Source organism: Balearica regulorum, chromosome 5 (assembly GCF_011004875.1).
Source record: "Balearica regulorum gibbericeps isolate bBalReg1 chromosome 5, bBalReg1.pri, whole genome shotgun sequence".
Taxonomy (NCBI): Eukaryota; Metazoa; Chordata; class Aves; order Gruiformes; family Gruidae; genus Balearica; species Balearica regulorum.
The window spans coordinates 62,900,001-62,921,012 of NC_046188.1; the positions used below are offsets into that span (position 1 = coordinate 62,900,001).

The 21,012-nt window shown below is 35.1% G+C and overlaps 1 protein-coding gene across 3 annotated transcripts in view; it reads right to left on the bottom strand.

Annotated features, from left to right (window-relative positions):
* ELP4 (elongator acetyltransferase complex subunit 4) overlaps nt 1-21,012 on the bottom strand; it is a 150,451-nt gene that overhangs the window by 21,059 nt on the left and 108,380 nt on the right. The gene's annotated exons all lie outside the window — the stretch shown is intronic.

A 21,012-nucleotide genomic window follows, 5' to 3' on the forward strand; every position in this document is an offset into this window, starting at 1 on the left:
TCACTTTACAGGTAAGTTCTACACCACAATAGGCTAAATTTGGATATGGCAATGGTAATTTAGGAAAAATTACGTAGAGGATCCAGTGTAGCAGCCATACAAATTTCTTGGAAGAGAAAGAATTTGAGATAATAAAAAACCAGCCAGACTTGATTTAACATTTCTTTGTCCTTGCCAAAGATGCTGGTTACTAGACAAGGAAAATTTTGTATAATATGAACAGGATAACATTTATATTTGGATCCCTTATAAATAGCCTCAGCTGACATTTAGGCATCAAGCAAAACAAGTCAGACAGATGTGGTTGTATACCATGGGAAGAGAATATTTAAACTTTAAATGTAGAAATGGCTCTCACTGGTAGAAGAACAAGGATGTGGTAAAATATGGGCAGGATATTAACTAATTCAACTAGAATTGTCAGTATTGTGGGGAAAATTGCATGAGTCTTTCTAAAAGAGCTTATTGCTAGGAAAGTAGGTGTATTGCTCTTCTGAGCTTTCTGTAACATGAGTGGAAGTCGTTGTTACCAGGAGAGTAGCTTTCCTTTTGTCAGATCTTCTGATCCATACTCAGCAAAGGGCAGGGAAGGCCAAAGAAATACCTTGGTGTTATTTATCAGTGGGTTAATCCCACGTTAATTTGCGGGATAATGTGTTTTCTACGAGGAAGTTGGCTGCCAACTTCATTAGAAGCAAGAACTAGATTTTACTATAGCAACAGAAATCTAGAAAAATCTTGAAACAGTCTCCTGAACTAACTCTGGATTCCAGCTGCAAAAATAAATGCAGGAAAAGATTTTCTCCACGTGCAACTGGCAACTGATGTGTTTTTTGCTTGATTTCTGGTGCACAATATTTGCATAGCTTCCATGAGGAACACTTCATTGCTATGAGTCTAGGTCTCAGCTTTCTATTTCTAATTATCTAACCATTTCTCCTTATTTGTCATGATAGTTTCTTTAGCTCTGAGTTAATACCTTCACTGAGAACATTGCTGACGTTCCATTATTTTCACTGTAAAGCTAAATTCTGTATGTAGTAATTTTATTCCAATACATCCCCATTCACCAACTACTTCTTAGTCCTCCAACAGCCCCTTTATAAATGTATTGCTATTTTATTCCACTTGAAGCTACACCCTCCTTAAAATATCCTTCAAGGCATGGAAGGAAAACAGCCAACTATTTCCTTGTGTCCTCTTCTATTTCCCAGCTTCTGCACAGGGGGTCTGCTGAGGAGGAGAGGATGAATTAGCTGCCATGTCCTCATCTATCAGGGGAAAAAAAAGATCATACCAGTGAAGGATTTCTGTTTTCTGTTTTCTGAAGTGTTTCCTGAGTTCAAAATCCTAACAGGCAGAGCAACTCCATAATTAATGGTGGGTTTTGAGCAATTTCTGCCTGGCCTCTTCTTCCTCTGCTACCTTTCTTTCTTCCATTCCAGGGCCAGTAACAGCCACAATTATTGGTGAGAAGAGTAAATGGATAGTTAGTCCCATATAGCTGTGGCCATAGCAATGGCCTCTTCCAGAACAGGTGGACTTGATGCTGAGTCAGAGATGTATTGTAGTTTCAGTCATTGATGACTCTGAGGACTGCTGCCCTTGACTTGAGACAGCTCTAACCAGATGAATGTTTCCCAGCACTTGTCAAAGCTGAGTGCACCTCACCCCCAGAACTGTCATGCTTCTCCTGAATACCACCAGCACCTCTCCAAGGTGCCTTAAAACACATGCGGTCCACTTCCTGAGTCACGAGACTGCTTACCTAAGAAGATATGGCAACGTCGGCAAAAAATCCCCACACGAGATCAGCCCTTTGAAAGCGCATTTGCAAAAGGTACAATACATTGCATGCAAAGCCTGTGAGGCGACGGCATCTCCACTCATGTAAAAAACCCCAAAAAGCAAACCCACGACTAAAACTTATCACTGAAAAACTGCAAAGCACAGTGACAATATATTTCAACATTAAATACGACTGTTATAGCATGTGTCTTTATACAGATACCAGGGTAGCTCTTCAACAAATATAAACAAAAAAGGAAAAGACAGTTACAGTCAATGCTTATTTTAAAAAATTTTACCTAGGGGAGTTCCCACTACTCATGAACTGAGAAAGCACAGATTTAAGAATCAAGATCTATTATTAAAATCCTTACTTCCAAAGAGGTCATGTGTTTGTAACTTTATTCCATATGACTGTAATTATGTATGTGCAGAATGGAAAACAGGCGGGCACTAACAGTTTTTCAGAAGGAAAATGTAATTATCTAAATTAATGCAATGTAGTTTTAAAACCTAGTATTGTTAATTTAAAAAATAAACAACAAATATAAGGAAAATGAATGAAAAACTTTCTGATGCCATTGTGTTATTAAAGTTGGATTTTTAATGACACCAATTATTTCTAAGAAACACATCATTACACACTTTTAATTAATTTCTACTTAACAACTTTAAGTGATTAAGTCTCAAGCATATCACACATCATATGTAGGGGAAAAAGACAGTTTGATACGTTACATAATACGACACAGACAACACAGACCGCTTGTTACTTAAGACGTTTATAATTTTATTTCTTCCTATTAAAAAATGCCACCCTTCTTGTCAACATATCGTTAACAGCAGAATGAGAATCAAAGTTAAAACCATTTACTCTTCGGTGTTCCAGTTTAAGGTGAGGTCTTGCACAACGTCTAATGACACATACTGCCTGACAGAACTTGCGCTGGATAACAACCGCCAAAGCAGACTACTTTCCAGGTTGTCAACTTCCAGTGACAGATATTTATTGACTAATTAAATGGTCCTGTCACATTCTTGTCTAATTGAAACTTAATGTGAACCAACCACAGCACAATTATAGTGCACAATACATTTTGGATGATGCATTCATTTCCTACTTTATAAGCAGATCTAAAATTCTCAAGGTCTACGTAACCTAACATGCACGTACAGTTCAACTCAGCCAAACTCCGTGAGAATTACAGCACATATTTGTATTCCCTTTGCAATCCTAAAAGCTCCTTGGGTAGACTTAAATTTTCTATTATTTTTTTCTATATTTTCTACTATTTTTTCTATATTCTATTTCTATTTTTAAAGGTAGCTCTGTAAATTCTACGAAGCCATTTATTATTACAAGCTAGATGAGTTACTCTGGGAAAATACAACTTGCACCCAAAAAGTATACTGAGAAAACACCTTTGCTGGAAGGATTGGACTCCATTCAAGAATTCAACTCAAGTATAATAAAAACAAAGGTAAAAAATATTTTCACGAGTACCACATAGTAATTGAGAGCCTGATTTTGGAATCGAAACTAGTTTTACTGAAGCAAACAGCTTGTTTATTTTATTTGAGTATATTAGAAGATCCTACTTCTGAAAGAATCATTCCTTCTCCATTACTATTACATGTTATAGCCTCAGAAACGCAGGTAGTTGCCAAAAATCTGTCACTTTAAAATAACTGTCAGGTACTATACAGAATATCGGGTTAAAAAAAGTTAACCTTCCAACTAAATATTAGCATTAGAAATCCAGTTCATCCCCCACCTTCCTGCTTTGCATTCCAGCCCTGAACTTCCCTATAAACTTTGGCACAACTCTTGCTAAATAGTTGAATCCAGGTAAGAAATCCCAACTTACTATTTTTAGCAAAATAAGTTATGCTAGTCAGTGTATAGACTCCACTATTATGCAGTACTTTCTTATTAGCAGCTGAAAAAAGTAAGAGAAGCAGTAATTGCTGGAAAAAGAACATCCTTTTTAACACAAGTTAAACAAACTGGACATGAAAAAGGACGTATTTTGCTCTAAGTCACCTAAGGGAAAGTACTTTCATTTAGTATACAGGTAAAATTATTAATCAAAGTAAACAGAACTTTTCACTTAGTATATGAGTAAAATTATTAATCAAGTAAACAGAACTAATTATGTAGGACTTTTCCTCCCTCTTGATAGAACATAAATATCTGAAGCTTTGAAAAAGTGAGTAGTGAGTCATGAAGAGCCTAAAACAATCTTATCACATACACAGTGAGACATTGCTAAGTAGGGCATGCACTGCCAAATGCCAGAGCTTCTAACCTGAGAAAGTTTTCACATGTTTATCTTGGGTCATTATCTTTCCTTCTTCTCCAGTGTGTTAAGGATAACAGAACTTACAGAGAACCCAGACAACTCCAAGTTATGGACAACACATTGCGAAAAGAATTGTTTCAAAAAAACCCTCAATTATTGCTTAGCTAGCCAAAAAACCTCCCCAAATAATGTACCATAGACTTCATTCTTTTTAAGTAGTTGATAGCATATTTTGGTTAAACCTCCCATTCCCAAACTACACTCATACACAAATCACAAGAAATTGAAGAAAATAAAAGCACAGTAAATACGCTGCAAGAGTTGTGTATTCCTAGTAACAGCAAAGGAATACACAGTAATCTTTGACTTCTACGCTCCTCTTACTTTGCATTTTCAAAGTCACTGACTTATTAATCAGTGACGGCTGTAACTTGCTCCTTTATAGTTCTACCATTTTTAGTATGTATCAATCACTTAAAAATAGACACAAATACTAAATAGATTTAAAAACTTTAGACCCTTAAAGAAAAAGATCATTGATTTCAGAAGAAAGCCATTGACTAAACTCCAGAAGACCTACAAGATGAAGAGCTATGCTTGGCGATGTCAGTGCCGTGTTGGGACCTCAAGGTCTATTTTGACACATCAATAGGTATCTATAGGATGTGACAGGAAAGATGAAGCCTGACAGTTCAAAAAGAACTGCCTCTTTCTCCAAGAAAATCCACCTTCATAGGACATCTGCAAATAATAGACAAAAATCTGGAGATACTGGGATTTTTGGTAAGAGGAGGAAACTACCATGAAGAAGTAAAAAGGGAAAATAAGCACCAATCATAAAAAAACGGTAAAATCAGCACCCATGGCTTTTACCCAGCTCAGAATTGAACAGAAAGCATTTTTGAAGCATTTTAAGTTTAATTTAATACTTCAATTACAAATTTATCTGTTGTCACTAATGAACTTATTTAACAACAACATCAAATTTATTTTTAAGATGTGGAACTAGGGGGAAGATGACTGCTGTGCATAAAGGTATTGAAGGCTGCTTCCCCGTGAACGTTCAGGAGAAGAGTCAAGCTTTGGAGGGAAAGTGTTTCTTCTCTTTTAAACAAATGGACAATGACCTTTTCTTCCAAGCCTCTCCTCTACGGACTATGGGCACATAGTACCATGGGCTGCTTAGTTGGGTCTCCACCATCAATATGGCATCTGTATGTTTCCATATTTTAGGACATAAAAAAATTGACATTAAGTCAAGAAAACACATTTTCCATTAAAAAGATATCCTAAGGACATTAAGAAGGAAAAGAACTCAAAGTTTTCCTTCTTTTGCCTCTTTCAGCCAAAAAGGACACACTGCCACACTTCACAGCCTAAACACGCATTAAGACAAAACCCCCATCTACAGGATGGAGTACCCTAGCCTGAAGGCTGAAAATACACTTTGGAAAATGAAATAGAAATTCCAGAACTATCCTGCACTCTCTTTTACCCTCACTCATATTAGTATACTTTGTAAGACAGAAATCTTTCAATAGCTCCCCTCATGTACCTTTTATCCCTGAGGTATTTCTTTACATGTAATCACTCAGATTTTTTTTCCTTACTCTTATCTATCTTTTTCAAATGGAAAATAAGTTACTAGAATGAAAGGATTTATCATTTGTTTTTCATATGGTTCTTTCATGTTACATTAATTTAGGGATGAAATAGAAATGCAAACCAAACGGAATGTTCCTACATACAACTGGAGTTAGTTCGAGCAGCTCATTTCTAGGTCTTTACTAGGTGAAGATTGCTGAGGGATGCCACTGGCATAGCATTTGTGTCTTTTTATCAGGCAACAGGAGGAGGCTTTTCAGTCTCTCTCACTGATAGATGTCTCTTATGTTTTTTGGATATTTCATGCCTTTTTTTTTTTCCATTTAGATTCTACCTGCTGACTTGAGGTGAGACCAGCAGAAAGAACACTCTATATTGTAGGGCAATCAGATACACAAACAGGTTGAGGATCTGAAAAGGCTTTATTAGGAAGCTGAACTGACAGCTCAACTTTTCTGGACCAGCCTCCTACTGATTTGTTTTGTTTCAAGGTGAACAAGAGAATTACTCTTAGAACTATATTGAAAGATTTTTCTTGTGAGGAATCTTGCACAGGAATTTGAACAGAGAAAACAGATTTATTCCATTGCACAAAAAACCAAAGCAAGCAAATGGAATGAAAATGAAGTCTATCAGCTAGCTAGGTTACTTCTGAAAGTTATTTTTTCATTTTGTTCTAACAAGAAAGACATAAAAATAAAAGGAATTGAAAGCTACACAAAGAATAATGAAATTAAGATATCTGTCTCATTAAAAGGAGACATAAACATTATTTAAGTGCACGAAATGTTCACCTAATTTGTCCCTCTAAAATAAAATACTGAACATCAGAAATTATAATACCGTCTCCCTGTTGCTAATCAAAATGACTTTATTATGTCCAATTTAATATTCTTGATGTGCATGTATTAAAATATGTTTTTTTATAAATACAGGAAATAAATAATGAAACCATGATTATATTTGCCTTTTCTGCATACTTTCCCCTCTTTTCCCAGGAACCATCGAACCTGTGTAACACAAAGCTAGCTTGTGGCCTTCACCCTGCACATAAATTTCTGCTGAGCAATTAGTTGAAAGTCACTTTACGGTAGAAGGAAGTTATTCATTTCTCATCTTGAGAGACAGACAAGAACAATAATTCTAGTTTATGCTCCAGGAAAGGACTTGGTTTCATTTGCTTTTTCTTCACTTCAAGTGCAACGCATGAGAAAAGATGGACATAATCAAAAGAACTAATAGGAAATGTGAAGAACACAGTAGAAATACAGCTATGGATTATTTACTGGCCCATGTGTAAAATCAAATCATTACTTTAGTTGTTGCATTTTGACACTATAGGGTGCAGAAAATGCTTTCTCTGTAAGAAACCAGTTTCAGATAGCATTTCTCTAAGACTACAAACATGAATGGTATTACTTAAAGTAATTTTCTTTGCCTGTGATGAATTAATTCTTGTTAAAGAATGTTGTTTTATTTGCAGAATTTCAAGACACTTTTGAGAAGACCTAAACAAGATGAAAGCTCTGCAAGTAGAAAATTTTAGTAGTGTATACGTAGGAGTTTAATTTACGGTATTGTCCTGGTTCTCTTTGTTTATAAACGGTTATTGTAAAAATAAAATTCAAACTATTTGAAAATATTTCTCATTCTCACTACACTGAACTCTATATACAAATACACATCAAAACCCAACTGCAGTCCTTTTTGCTTAAAATTTCTTTTACTAAATTCACATATTATATACTGCAGGTTGACAAACAAAACTGGAACCATCTTTTGCGCAAGATGCCAATGAAAGTGTCACTAAGGCCAGATTCTTCCGGTGACAGAGGGACTCATGCTGAGAGACTCACACGCTTGTGGCAGGAATGGAGGTGGGAACTCGGAGGCCATGAACCCCAAATCAGCTAGCGGAGGGAGAGGTGGCTCATCCAGCTGATAGGAAAAGCCTCCTAACAGCAAATGGTAGGGCAAGTCTTATTTCTATGCAATGGAATGGAAGAATCATTAAGCTAGGATGAAACAGCAGCTGCGCTGCTTTGACTCAAAGGCTAAGGAAGAATAAATTTTATTTCTCTGCAATTTCTTGAAGATAAGTACACAATCCTTCACTCCAACATAGCTCAACAGAGCTTTTGTTGTCTCTTTCTTAGACCATGTTCATTGAATAAAGTATTCATTAAATAACACTCCCCTTTTCAGTATAAGCAGGTAGATGAGTGGTCTTGATGTGGTGCCTCAGGAGGTAAAAAGAGCAAAGAATTCAGGTGTTCCTTTGATGCAAACCCAAAGCAATTTATTTATAAAGAAGGCACTGTCTCTTTTTTTTCCTCTGAAAAGCAGAATTAAAGAAGATATTGTGTCATTTTGTTATCAATTAAACAAGATGACTGAGAAACTCTTGACTTCATTACTGACTTTTCCTCTTAGCTGGAACAATCTCGGCCAACTGTTCTGGTTAATAATGGAGAAAAGTGAAAATATTAAACAAAAACACTTCTTAAGCGAATAGATTTTCCTAAAATAATATTCCTAAATAGATTTTCTTTGATGCATGTCAAATGAAAAACCCTTATATGAAATTATAGGGCAACTATAATACTAAAATGTGTATTTCTTCTGGTCCTCAGTGTTATACAATGGAAAATCAAAGGCAGAACTTCATTTGTGACAAAAAGGAATTGCTCTTCAATGATCTTCAAATTCAATGCTACTACTACCTGTCTGAAAGCTATCATCAGGTAGTTCTACTACTACCTGTTCTGAAGGTTGTTAGATACTTAATAAATTAAATACGTTGTTTCTTTACAGATTCATATATATATATGTATCTGTTTGCATTGTGTAGGTGTAGCATTCTTGCAATGGTATGAGTGCATCCAGTTAAACTTAGCTAGGTAAGCTAAGCACTAGCTAAACTTTGTTCTTGGTCTCTAAGAAGAAAGAGTAACTTAAAAAAAGAGGTAACTTTGAAACTCTTTTCTCAACTTTGAAATAAAATGTTTTGTCTTTTAATAATTTAGACTTTATTAATCGTCCTGGGCACCCAAAGGAAGGAGCATTTTTATGGTCCTATGAACATATGTTTTATGTCAAGAAAACTATATTTTCTGTACATAGTATGGCCCCATAAAAAGATTACGCTGAAAATAGCCCTAAGATAGAACAAATCATAAAGAAGTTAGTGCATGTGTTAAGCCTGTAGAGCCAAAGCATAAAAATAATATTCTTCTGACATTGTGAATGAATGTCACTTTCATATTTTTGTGGGAAAATTTACACGGACACTTTGAAGGCAATTTGTGTGTCATGTATGTGGTTACCATTCTTTTATCTTTTAGTATATTTATAGAACTTGGTAAAGATAGTTTTGGCCATGCCTTTCACATTTGTTCAAATGGAATATCAAAGGCACTACCTTCGCACATTACTATTCCTTTTGAAAGAAAGTCTCTGCTGAGTTTGAAAGAAACTGCTCAGTATTTTGCTATTAAAAATATGATACTTAGCTAGTACACGGCTAAACCAAAGAAGAAAGAAATTTGAGAAACATTTTCTATAACGTGATAGTTTGGCTGTTTTGAGTAGCATTTGACTCTCAGACCCAATCCTTGTGCTAAGCAAGCACATGGAAAGCCGCCTATGAATGCTAATCAAAGTTGGATCAGACCTTGCTATTGCTGAAAACAAATAATTGAGAAGCGGGTAACTTTTTTTTTTTTTAAAAAAAACTAATTCATAAAGTGTCAACTGAAAGAACTGTGAATGATGACAAGCTTGATACTTTCTGTATTATTTGTCATGGTAAATGTAAAAGGTTTTGTCATTAAAACATACTAGAGATTTATATCAATTTGATTTTATTTATAATATTAATTACAGCCTATTTCAACCAGAAGAAAGGCTTTTATGGATGAGACACATTTTTTTATTTCCCCTGAAAAACATTAAGTATTCTATCTAAATTACAAATACACTGTATTTTATGACTAGCTAAATCATTAATCAAGATAAGTATGGGAAAGCTAAGGGATCTCAGTTTACTTGATGGCCGATTGCCCAGCAACCGTTCCCTATAATTGTTTTTAGCAGCAGAGCAGTGTTCCTGGAGACCACAGGCTTTCATAGCGTATGTCCTTTTGCTGCAGTGGTACAGGGAAAACTAAAGAATCCAAACAAAACATTTACATCCAGATTTCAGATTATCTCCATGCTCAGTTTCATTGAATGCAGCTTCATCACAGTCACTTAGCAATGCAAGGTGAGGTCTTTTGAGAACCCAAGCCTGATTACAAGTGGTAATCTGTATTTTAAATCTGACCTTTGGACTGAAGAAAGTAGATCTATTTGATGATCAAATGTTAAAAATAAGTTAAAAAAATAGGTAATTACTTAACTGTTATTTATCAAATTATTTTATATGATGGTGGGATACTAGAAGATTAATATATATTTAAATTGAATCTAACTTTCCAAAATAGTCACAAAAACCTTCCAGCCCAACGAAATCTAATAGTTCATTCTTAACATAACTCCTGCTGTATGTCAGCTACCTTTTCACTGCAAAAACTATCACCTCTGGACACTCCTTCCTTCCTACCTTCACTACTTACACCTCTAGCTCATCACAGACACCTTCATTTACGTAATTTATTTTCCTTATTTGGATCCTAGTCATTATCACCCTGTTCACTTTTCACACATACCTACATTGTTCTTCGATAAATCTGTTCAATAAATTATTCCAATACAGAATGGCCCAACAGCCAAGGTACTCAGTCAGGGTTTAGAAACTCCATTTTTTCCAGTACTGCAATAGAGATCTCTTCTATGATCCCCAGCAAGACACTGGCAGAAATCTAGTCACAGAAACCCAGACTTCTGCCTAGTCTAGCTTATCCTGGTTTTAGGCAAAATGGATGGTAAAGCTAGCGATTATCTAGCATTTTAGCTACTGTTGGCACACTTCAGTTCTGTTGAATAGAACTGTATGTCTATCTGCACTGAAGTAGCCTTCTACAGTTCAACACGCTTTTTAAACAGCAGTTGTTACAAGCAAAGATCCAAATTGCAAGTTAGCTACAGAGGAAGGGTGGTCGAACACTTCTATAATAGATTCCGTTCTGTCAGAAAGAAAACAGTATGGAAAAATTTACCAGGCTAAAAAAGACTGGAAAGTTATGTATAGCCTTGATCAAAAATTCAACCATAATTCTAATACAGCACTGAATAAATTATGTCTTGCAACCCCCTCGCCCCTCAAGGGAACAAGTCCAATCCACGGTGCAGTTGATATTCCTCTGTTTTACTTTCCCTGGACACGAGAGCCATACTTCTGAGTACAGAGCCCAAACGGAATTCTTCAGTGTTGAGAACTCTCGTGACTGCAAGCCAAGCAGAGATGGGGTAATGCTTCCTACCCATGCTCACAAAGATATTCAGAGTTGCAAAGCCCTTCACAAAAAAACAAAAAAAGATTTCCCCAGAAATTAGTAGCCTGGAGTTTAGCAGAAGCAGCCAAACCAGAGACTGTTTATGCTAGGCCCATGTGTATTCCACAGCGCAGGGATGCAAGAAAGGAGAGTAAAAAGGGAAGAATAAACTAGCCAGACCTCGAAATTGCAGGAAAAGATGCAGAAGCAGTCAAAGTAGGGAGATTCAGACAATAAGAAAACTTCCTATAAGGTTTGGCCAGCATTTCTCTGCCTTGTGCAGTTTGCTCCAACCTCCTCCCGTTCTTAGTCCCCACCTCATTTTCACTTAACATCTACATTATCTTCCCTGTTGCCCCACTGCCATCATCTTCCTGTGCTCAATGCTTTTTTCTGGTTTTGTCTTAATTTAGCTTATCCTTTAAGTTCCTCTCCTCCCAAATAAACCCAGCAGAATACTAAATGGCATTAATATGACATTTGGTGGTGTCAATTCCTTTCCTTTTTTTTTTTTTTTTTTGCTTGCATGTTATGTGTTTATTCTCTGCCAGGTCTCTGGATAGTGCAAAGAACATCTGCTTGCTGTATTTGTATACTTATGGGTCTCTATGGCTCATTGGTGCCTACTTGACTATACCACTAGAACTACCATTACAAACATAAAAAATAGTATTATGGGGAAATATTTCAGTGAAGAGAGATACTGTATTTTGCTTCTTATAAGACTACAGCATTGAATTATTACTTGAAAAGCTGGATTTAGAACACAGTATTTTTAATTTACGCTAAATCCAGCACAGTTTGTCTATATGGACACCAAAGCTGTAACAAACACCGACAATATCTTGACATTAACTGAAAGCAGGCGACCAATTTACCACAGGGAAGAAAACCAAATGGAAAATGGAATATTGTTATTTGGCTACTTTTTAGTAGTTAGGTGTCAGATTATCTGTCCTACTGGTGGATCTTTTAGATGAGATACAAGATTTAGAGTTCAACTGTCACGGGGTATTAGAGAGTCCATTTTTGAAGAGGCCAGCTGTTAACCTTGATCTAGCAAAATCCTATCCTTGATAAATAATTAATTTTTGCCTACTTTAACACTAACAGATATTTTATTTGGATAAAGTAAGTTTTACATTTTTCCAAAATAAACTTTTAGTTTTAAGGGCTTGGATAGCTACTGCATTTCATTCCTGAAAGAAAGCTGCAATTAAATAGTATATGGATGATTTCCTGTATAAACACAGTCGTTAAAGTTCTTTGGGATCTCGTACGCATGAAGGCAGTCCGTACATGCACAGCAGTATGTAAATGCAGCACGCCTGAAGATTTTAGAATGAGAACTTGAACCCAAATATTCAAGCAGCAAATACCTTTAAATATCAGTTTGGGTTCACTGTAATGTTAAGTTCTTCTTAAACCTGACAAAATTAACTTACTATAATTATGATTAGATTTTTCAGCCTAAAATCATCACTGGTTAGTGAATCAGCTAATGAGTGTTTTTATGATTTATTAGTTAAACCAAAAGAGTATGAGTTTAAATTCTATTCCTGATTAACTACGTTGGGAAGGATATACATGACTTGTCATTTTAAAATAATGATAAAACCTAAAGTTTAATTGAGGCATGCAAGCTGTTTAAGTAACTTTGGGTGAAAGGTTCAACAATATTACAAATTATAAGGAAAATACCTCACAGTATTGGTATTACTAATATGAGATTTAGGATAAGGTGGCAGCTTAAACCAATCAAACCCAGTACAAAATGTTCACTACAGCTGAAGAATTTATCTGCCCTGATGCAGGAATAACTGTGCAAAGTACTATGACCTGTATTACACAGGAGGCCAGATCAGATAATCACAGTAGTCCCTGTGCACCTTAAAATCTTGTAATATTTCAGACTGAAAAGGAGTTAAATACAAAGCTCTACTTGCTTCTTTCTTTTGAGTATAAACTATATGAGTGCCATTCAACTATATAAACACATTCATTAGGTTTTCAGTAGGCCTCCTTTCTAAGGAAAGAAATTACATACTTTTGAGCTCTTGAGTGAACTACAGTGTTTTTTTATGCCTTTAATTCAACACTCTTAGGGCTTACAGTTCATTGAAATTCAAAATCATGGGCGCAAACTGCGTTCACAAAGAAAATGTTGACCTTCCTATATAGCAAATGCCTTTTCGTTCTTTCTCTCTTTTTTTTTTTTTTTAATAAAAAAGCCACTAATGAAGCTGAAGGAGGTAATAGATTTGAGCTTCCTATTAAAATAACAAATGTAATATAATTCACATATTTCAGCATGTTGGCTACTGCTCATGAAATAAAATACTGCAGCAGAAAGAGCATATTGTTTCTACACATCGAAAATATGCAAATTAGACAAGTATTCAATATTCACTTGAAAGCGAGAAAAGGTACCAGATTACCAATGGTATTTAAGAAAGCAAACTAGTTGAACATGATTATTTGAATTTAAAAAATGGGTATGGGATTCCCTTCTCTTTGCTTCTTGCCATATATGGTATCTGTGTAATATCCACAGGGCAAATTATTCACTACCTTTTTCAAGATGAAAAGCTACTGATTGGCATCAGACATCAAGAGGGATTTTGGCATTAGAATAGATTTACACTTGATGACATGTCAAAGCCTTGAAACAAAAACTACAGAATTTACTCATGAATGCCGAAGGCAAGCCACTTATTCAATACTAGCTCAATGCACATCTTTCCAAGGATGGCATTCAACCACACCAAGAAAAAAATACAGCAAACAAAACATGGTTATATTTGGAAATGAATGTGCTTGACTAAACAAAATAACAGCCAGCACTACCTGTTGCCAGCTGTCAGTGAAGAATAAAGAACTGTAACATCCTTGTAATAAAGAGGGAAACAGAATCCAAGCTTATAATACAGCAGTTAGTGGAATGAAGTAGGATCAGCAGCAGTATGTGTGGGCATGATAACTCCCACTCTGAGCCTACCGCTCCTCTATCAGATGTGCCTTCGCTTCTCTCTTCCCATAAACACTTGAAAATGAAGAAAAACTAACTAGGAGAGTAGGCACAAGGTGTAGTGCACATAGGTGTAAGAATATATAACATAATGCCAAATTTTTGCCATTTCTCCTTCAACCTTCATTATGCTTATTTTAAAAATAATGTCATTATTTGCATTACAATGGAGTGCTTGCAGAAAATGATTACAAGCGTTGACAAGATCACAATTCTTTTGGCACAGCCAGTCTAGTAACCACTGAACATTTTTCTGCTGACTTTATTTTAATAGAATAAAAATAGAGGTATCTCATTTCAGTATTGGATGTGTGGGAAAGACCATTTAAATAGGTTTGGTATGAATAACCTGTGAGCAATGACAAGCATATGTACAGCAGAAGTCATAAATGGAAGGAAACATGAGAAGCACAAGGGAACACCCACTCACCTATATAACACCCATGGAAATGAAAGATTACTTAATTTTACTGGCATTATTTTGTAACTTCACCTTTCTAGAGACCTGCTCATGTCAAAGATCACTTTGTGTGGATATAATATCAAAAATCAGGAGCATAGTTTGCCTGAGGTACCCACAATTTTAAGTAAATGGAAGGAGTAACTTGCATAAAATCAGACAAGAATGAGAAAAGTTTATATTTGTTTTTTCCTTACCACAACAGATTCAAAGCAGAAATGAACATATTTTTAAAAGACTTCTACAATTTATTTTGACTCCAAGTTAGAGACAAGGCAAATTCATTACGAGTTTGCTATTTAAAAATAATGTATAGAGTGTATTTTGGTCTACATGCTCCTAGAAGAAATAGCCAATTTTGTAAAGGATTTTCAAATACTCTGTATTTGCATAAAATATTCAGGAATGTATAGGCTATCATAATTACTGTTTAGATCATCTTGAGTGGCTGCACATACTGTAAATTATGAAAAAAATTTAAATTCAACTGTTAATCAGAATCTGTTAGAATGACCTAATGTTCATAGGAGATCATTATTCAACTTTTCTGATAAATATACTGGAAAGTGGCAATATGAAGCAGCCATCACATTTCACTGCTTTTAAGAGTTACCGAGCACTTGTAAATACAGCCAGTTCCTTTAGGTCTGTACAAATGGCAGCTGAACTCCTTGAAAGTTTGGTATAATTTGTAGATACAAATCACTTCAAGAAAACTGTTTCAAAATATCCAACCTCCTCTTCCTAGGGTCTCTTCCAAAAGACAGTGAAAGAAATATTTTCTCTGCAAAAAAGCATTATACATTTCATATTAGATGCTGATCTCAGAATAGTCAAGCAATCGACAAGCAGACAAAATGTAGATTCAGAAAGAGCATCTGTGGCATCTATGAAAAATATTCTGGATCAGCATTATGGCCCAGGTGGTTGTGTCTAAGTTGTCTGCCACCACCAGTCTCAATTTTTTGAGAAAAAATTGCTTCCATGAATGGAAAAAGCTTCACTTTCAAGAACAATAATTGACTTTAATTCATACTCTAACAGACATTCACAGCAAGGTTATAAACTGACAACTGAGATTTAATGCATGTGGGAAGGTGAGAAAACAATATTTATCCGATATGCTAAAAACATACCTTTTAGCACTTCTCAGATTACTGTTGGTAAGGTCCAAAAATGGCATCTCCCTTTTCTTGCATAGTGGGATGCTCTCAGCTGGACTTCTGGACTATAATTAATGCCTTCTATATGTTAAATAAATACTAAGAACAAAGACAGCTACAGTGCAAAATGTGTAACTTAACAACATATAATTTTAGCACTGCAGTAGTCAGTAAGGATGACCTCTAAGTGAATAAAAAAATGGATGAACTTTACTGATTTTTACAAACTTTTAATTAAATTATCTTCATTGATTTGTAACTGAATACATGTTGTTGGCTTAGATCTGGGAGGATGCTGTTCCACTGTACTATGAGGTTGCTATGGTAGCAATTTATTATGGAACAGCAAAATGATTACAGATCAGTAATTCAGTATATACAGGTGGGTCATCAAAAAGAGAGTTTCATAAAGATTTCTATACTATATGTAACTCATACATGCATGAAGTATTCTGTCAGCTTTTAAAATTTGACTCTATATCTGCGTGGTCATTTCTATTTGTGTTAAGACTCACTCAGGATCAAAACACGAAACATTTATGTGAAAGAAATTTTCATTTTATTTTGAATATATAATTAGCACTATCTAAGCTCCTTCAGCAGTATGTGTGTATATATATATCTATATGCACGCACACACACCATGTTTCACATGCAAAGGGACATAACATAGTGTTGGGCAATTCGGTATCTCCCTAGCATGCACATTCACAAGGATGTAGATGCTCATACGTATTTATCTGAATTTATAAAAGATGATTGCAGAAAAAATATTTCACTAACCTCATTCTGTTTTGACTGATCTCTGAACTAGGAAAAAAGAAGTTTTACTCCTCTGCTTTTCTTCTATGTAAGATTATAGCCAAAACGTGCTGCACTGCTTAAATGGAGCAGTGGAGAACCCCAACAGAACAATTGAAGTAAAGCAATTTAAACAAATCACAGACTGGTATGGAAGTGAAGGACTAGAAAGTTTTCTTCTAATTTCCTGAATAGTATAAACACAAACCAAAAATGTATAGAAGAATTGTATACATATTGGGCCAGGAATGATTTATTTAGATATAACTTTGGATTAGGCTTTTGCTAAGTTTTTATTAATTTCTTTTACACACTTATGCAAGGTTCATCAAAAACCCACTGGGAACTCATGCTTATATCAAACACCAATAATGCAATGAAGAACTAAAAATAAACCAAATGCAATCTCTACCTATAACAACACATCAATGGAAATTGCTAAAGTTTAACAGCCCAGATTGCTTTTGAATCATTTTATCATACCATTATTATATGTCAAAGATAAAACCAGTTGTGAGAAGTCTTTTGAATGAATAAAGGTTTATCAGCTGGAGCAGTAGAATGGATCCGAATTTTAAATACAGAACTGTGAAATTTGGTGTGAAGACATGTAATAGCTAAGAAATGTTTCAAGCCTCATATACTCTAAGGTAGAAGTTTCAGGGCACGTTTATGTAGAAGGATGCATCGGATACTCATTTGAGTAGGAGGACTGGCATCCATTTCTGACAAGAAAACCGAGTCCACTGATAACCCCCGCAGGATGAGGGAGACAGACAGAGGTGTAGGGAACCACCTTTTCACTTGGGCCTTGAAAATAATTGAACATTATTTTCTCAGCATCACCCAGACCTGGAGGACTGCAAATTACAGGTAAATGTGAATAAGTGATTTTACTATAATGCAATCACGGTCTTATATATTTCTATTGCTTTATATATTTTTAAACCCATCACTTCTGTATCTCAATTGTCTTTTCAGTGAATGTTAGGAATGAAGCATCTGCATCTAAATGCTAAAAACTTGTATGTATAAACTACTTGGAACTATTATTTTAGACAGGTCTACTTTTATTTCAAAGAAGTGCTACGCATAACCCCTTTGTACAAAACGATTTATTTTGTACATACTCAAAATACTCAACATCAATGTATTCATACTATTTACACCTACTGATATCTTTGGGTTTAGCAGACTTTTGAATTTTTACAACTACATTGTTAAAAACACCGTTCATATTAAAGTTCACAAACTAAGTAGGCATACAGTTCTCCACAGAAGTGGTTGTCAAATCAGGCCACACGTATTTGCACATAGGTCGGCATTCAGTGAGAAAATTCCCTATTTTCAATGCCTAAACCTGCAACTTCTTTTTTTGCAGTACTAATGCAGGCTGATGGGCTCAGTCTGGTTGATGGTAGTGGGGAAGTTAGTGATGGATCCACAGTTGGTAGAGGCTGTGTTATTGAAGTGGCTCCCTCTTGTAAAATAGAGTGCAAAACCAGCAACAAAGTGAAAAACGAAGCCTCTACCTATTTTACTGCTTAATACTGAACATTATTATAAACAATGTTGAAGCCATTGCTCAACTTTTAAAAATTAATACAGCAAATGAAATGAATAGACGCATGGAATGTGTTTCAATGTCACTTCTACTCTGCATACTTTTTAAAGCATATTTTAAAATAAGCTGGGTCCTTGTATCCGTAATTTAAGCAACTCTATTCAGAAGAAAGCTTTTTGATGACATATTCAGGGCATAATATATGCAAAAGCCATACCTAATGTTCATATTAGGCAAAATAATGCTATGTACGTCCAAAATAAGTGTCTGAACTGTTTTTACCATGACTTATTCATGCACTTGGCATTGCTTTCATTTAATCTATGAGAACATCTATTCAAAATATTTGTTTCTCATTCCATCACCTCTCTACTTCTAAGTAAAATGAATAACACAATTATCATAAACACGCATTTAATTCATTTTATCTTGCATAATACAGTATGTGAGGGAAAAGGTTTTCCTCTTGTGACTGTGGAGGAAGAAAAGGTATTACTTCATCATTTTGTAATTTTAGGAATCCTGCTACAAAGATCATAGTAAATTAATTTTTTAATTGTTTAGTTTTGAATCTTTCAGATGTCTTTGACAGGTCTAGCTAATACTAGGAGTTTAAACTTAAGTTCTTATCTATCTACATTTTGGCAAAACCTGGTGGGATTAATAAAAGGGACCAAAAATGTCACAGAAACCCTACACCTGACCTATAATTTCCCACTAATTATTCCACACTCTTTCTCATACTGACAAAATAAGTTATTCTCTTTTATTTAATCAGACTTCTCTCTTTTGAAGGGCAGATGTTTCCCCATTAATATGGCAGAATGTCTTTGTTTCCTCACCAACTATAGAGACAAATGATTAGTACAATAAACTCTGGCAGTTTGCCTCGCAGTTACTTGGTGGAGACAAGTAAAACTGTGTGGAGTATTTAAATATTTCAAAATTCAGAACAACCCTCTCAAACCTATGAAATTATCTGTAGATAGACTGACATTCAACCTAAAGTTTAGTTTAAGTCTTCTAAAAATTGACTGCAATGACACTTCTGCTCTACACAGTTCTCTTACCAATTTAAATAGTGGCAAAATAACACCAGGAGGCAAAACAAATCTAATTTGATTTACATACAAAATTGAAATAGCTTGCTGGACTTCTGTAGCAATACATTGGGGTTTAACATAGGCAGTGTTAAAATGTGAAGAAGCTGACCTTGACGGTGCTGAATCTGTAAAAGATATTTATGTCTTTGGAACAGAGCCCTCAAGATGGCCCCTATGAATGTAATATAGTAAAAATTAATAAAAAAAAGACAGAGGGGGAAAGAATAGATACCTTCCCTTGGCAAGGAGACCATAACAAACTTTGCTACAGAGCTATTATTACAGAGCTACACTCTTCCAATGCTAGGAATAGTTAAAAACATCACACGAAGAAGGAATGTCTAAAGCAAGACAAGACAATAACTAATGAAAATTTCTGGCAGAACTGAGAAAGATATGTCTGTGAGAGACACTATTAGAGAGTGGGAGATATGAGCCTGGTATGACTCAGAATGTAATTCACCTTCTCTGCTGACACATCCTACTGAGGTATTCAGTGAAGACTGTAATTACAGCTGAGATTCGATTCATCAGAAAATTTAACATATCAGCATATAAAAATAGGGACTATAGGCTAGCCACAAAAGGTAGATCAATTCTAGAACTTACTGAAGGTGAAAACTAAATTAGTTAATGGCAGGATATAAATAAGATTACTTCCACAAACTTATTAAGCTCACATTTTAAAGAGTCCTGTTGATATGGCAGTAGACTCTTGCAGGAAACAGGAGGGTCTGGGATTCCTTCCACAGAAAGAGAACTAATAGAGACTTGGACTGCAAAGAAAGCTCTAGAGATGTGATTCACAATGTCTATGATGAATGAGAAATTGTCAAATTGGTCAGACTGATGAATAGAATGAACTGTGAATGGGAGGCTATTTTTTTTTTCCTAGAGAAAAACAATATCTGAGTGAAATACAGAATGAAGTAAAATACAATAAAGGCATCAAATATAAAATCAAGGAGGGAAAGATGCAGGACAAATCACTGTGTTGCAGAAAAGGAAGTATACCACCATCACCTTTTTGTGTATACGAAACCAAAAGCATTAGAGGGGTTGGGTACAGATCAAGTGGTTAAAGAAAATCTGAAAGTGAATAATTTGATTGTTTATTGGACCTGGTTTTTACTGTCTGCTCCTCTCATTAAAAAAACAAAACCAAAACTTAATAATATTAAAAAAGCAACTATGAAGATGATTTGTAAAATTCTTTGTTCCCTAGATACATCACAGGCTATTTTGAGGAAAGCACACTATAGAGGGAAAAGTTTTGTAAATGATGCTATTTGTAACTTCTCTAACAAATCCCCTCAAAGGCTAGAATCTACTCAGTTTCTATAGTCTTTCAGCTTATTTTACATATGAAAATGTTTGAGTACACAGATTTATTTTTATTACTGTGTTATCTATATCATGTTTCTTGGATGTTAGTCTAATTGGATGAAAGTATCTCACTTTGTACCACTTTCAATATCTAGGCCAAACTGATCAAAGTTATTTCCTCTTCACTCACTAAGAGAATTATTAACTATATCATGAAACAGGACATCAATCTATTATGTTTGGAATAGTATAAATATTAATATAGCATCCAAAGCATCCTAGAATATATATGTGTATATACACATACACACTGAAATATAATCACTCTAAAAGACAGAATAATCTGTTTTCTCTGACACACACTGAATACAGGGTAATTTCTTAATACTTAGCTGGTATCGATTAGCCCCAACTGAAATGATTGAATTTCTTCAAG